This window comes from Lactuca virosa, chromosome 8 (assembly GCF_052849685.1).
Source record: "Lactuca virosa cultivar CGN04683 chromosome 8, Lactuca_virosa_CGN04683_v6, whole genome shotgun sequence".
In the NCBI taxonomy this organism is placed as follows: domain Eukaryota; kingdom Viridiplantae; phylum Streptophyta; class Magnoliopsida; order Asterales; family Asteraceae; genus Lactuca; species Lactuca virosa.
Window position 1 is genome coordinate 160,420,218 of NC_136433.1, and position 3,233 is coordinate 160,423,450.

Below are 3,233 nucleotides of genomic sequence, written 5' to 3' on the forward strand. Positions count from 1 at the left end.
CACACTCAAACCATCACAACATCACACCTCCCGAGCCGAATCCTGTATCCCATCAGGAGTTCGGGTCACGCCTACGAATTCCCACTGCCTACTAGGCATAATTAAGGCGATGCCGACCGACGATTGGGAGTTTCTTGAACTCCCACCAACACAACCTAGGCCTAAGTAGCCACTTATTTCTCCCCCACTTGGACTCGACGATGCTTTTTCACCTCTTAAACCTTATGGATCTCTGATCCATTTCCCTCAATAAGCACGAACCGTCCAAATCATGCGCTGAACAATACAAGCGCCCCATTGCTAGCCAAACACAATGATCACTCAGCTCTATAAATCCTGAAGAATACTCTTGTAATCTTAACCAATTGGATGATCCCAATCACTTCCCATGATACCCTTTTACCAAAGAAATCCGAGAACAAATACAGATTTGCCACCATCTTACCGCTGCCTAGGGACCGGTGAATGCTACGGGCCACCGCGCAGTCTTACAACACTCACGCCCCAACTGATCACTAGTAAATTCTACGGCTCCCCCGCAGTCTTACAACACTTTCGCCTCACCACAACTGATCACTAGTGAATGCTACGGCTCCCCCACAGTCTTACAACACTTTCGCCCCAGCACAACTGCCCAAGACCTTACCGCCAATCAATCCGATCCGACATACCCAAAGTCGAGCACGCACTCGACCAAACACCCAAACTGAACTCAATTCATGGCTGGAACCCCAACCTAATTCCCCAAATCCTGCTATCAAGCACCAAGAGGATGTGATTCACATGTTGGGAAGTTTACCGAACTCCCAACTCACACAACCCTCAAAACAAACCGCCACTTGGTCCGCCTTCCTCCCTGACGGGGATGCGAAACTCATCCTAGTTTCATAACCACTCCTGCTCCTGAATACCTGAATGATTCCCTCCACTTTAATTTGATTATGTTCTCACGACATATAAGAATTGAAGGATTCCCAACCCTTCTTACCCCTAACAATCTGCTGACAACCAGCGCTTACCAATGCAAGTGTTCCACCACTAACCATCCCAAAAGACAGCACAATCCCTGAAGATCCGTTGAACACTTCCCGAATCCCGACAACACTAATGATCCCAAACACTTAAAATGATAACAATATCCAATACTTGCAACCCTCAGAACTGATACCCAGACCAAAACCTCATCAATGGACTACTTTCCTAGTCGTCCCTAATGGTCAATCAACATGACTAGAAAAACCACTGAATCCTGACGATAAACCTTCCACACAATGCCTCTGAACCGATCTCGACTTTCACCCAAAATATGACCGAACACTTGGATTTTGCTATACGAGCAATGACCCTTCACATAAAATATGATCTCAGAACTGATACCCAGACCAAAACCTCATCAATGGACTACTTTCCTAGTCGTCCCTAATGGTCAATCAACATGACTAGAAAAACCACTGAATCCTGACGATAAACCTTCCACACAATGCCCCTGAACCGATCTCGACTTTCACCCAAAATATGACCGAACACTTGGATTCTACTATACGAGCAATGACCCTTCAATCATCCCACTAATGACTCCCGACATGAAAAATGTTGGATTAGGTGTCTAAACCCATAACTATAATTGGTATGTACTTAACCCGATAGTAGCATGGTCCTTTGGGGTTGCCTTCACCATAACAATTTGATAGGATGGATATTCGAGAAAGAGGTTATTTGTGATTTTTTAATATATTATATGAATAATATATTAATTGAGAAATCATATTATTTAATTGGTATTGATCAAGAATTAATTTGGAATTAATTTAGTGATCAAAAGAGACTGATTAAATTTACAGGGACTGATTAGGTAAATCAGTAATACTTATAGTTTGGGCTAATGATCCATGTTGTTTAGAGATGGACTAAATCTATGTGAGAGTACATGAAGATTTAGTCCAAAGGGCCTTTCATATGGATCATTGGAATACTTAAAGGCTTAAGTAAATTAGGGTTTTATGTAAGAAACCCTAAGGATTCTACACTATAAATTGAACCCCTAGCATCCCTAAAATTGGCCAAGAATTCCAAGGTGAAACCCTAGCCGATTTTGGTGCTTTCTAACCTTTCTCTCATAAGCCTCCATTTGCTTTTGGTGTTTGTGACTTATTAGAGGTATCACATTTGAGGTACTAAGCTTTTGAAAGTCCAAGAACTACAAGCTACAACAAGAGGTATTCATCTAACTAGTTTTTTATGTTGTAAATCTCCAATTGTATGCTAGCTAGGGTTTATGTTTTGGATAAAATGAATTTTCATGTATAACTTGAGAAAACTTAGATCCAAAGCATTTAGGGTTGTATGTGCACCATAGGATTGTTATAGTGCTCAAAACCCATCAGTGGTATCAGAGCCTAGGGTGTTTTCTGTTATATTGATGCAATTGTATTGTTTTCAAAGGTGAAAATTTTTCATTTTTGGCCTCTGACTGCTGGAATCGACGAGTCCCATGAGGGAACTCGACGAGTTCGTCCAACTCGACGAGTCCATGCCATGAACTCGACGAGTTGGATCATTTGTTGGCAGATATTTCAAGTTTTTGGCTATATTTGGATTAGGATCATTACCACAAACTGTTTTGACTGATAAAATTTGATTTTTCTGATAAGGTAATGATTATCCTCATCCAATTGAATGATGATTGTCAAATTTTAAGATAATTACTTGATTTTGTGAAAAAATTAATTATTTGTAGAATTTGATTTGAATCATCTTGCTATATGAAATGAGATTAGGTCAATTTTGTGATATAGTTAATTATATGATTAATTTAATTGTTTTCAAATTAATCCAAGAGTTTTGAAAAGTTTCAAAATTTGCCCTTAAGTTTTGGAATTTAAAATTTGATTAAAAAGTTTTGATTTTGAAATATTTAAATTCTAAACCCTAGAGTTTTAAAAGTTTAAAATTCAAACCCTTATACTATTATAATATTAAAAACTTAATACTTATATATATATATATATATATATATATATATATATATATATATATATATATGAAACTGTGATGGTTGTAGACAACTTAGGAAATAATGTATTGCATATTAATTCATCCAATGGTTTGGACAAGGCATGCTTGTGGCATTGTCGTCTTGGACATGTTAACAAGAAGCACATAGCCCAAATCCAAAAGGATGGAGTGTTGGAGTCATTTGACTTAAAGTCGGATGACACGTGTGAATCTTGTTT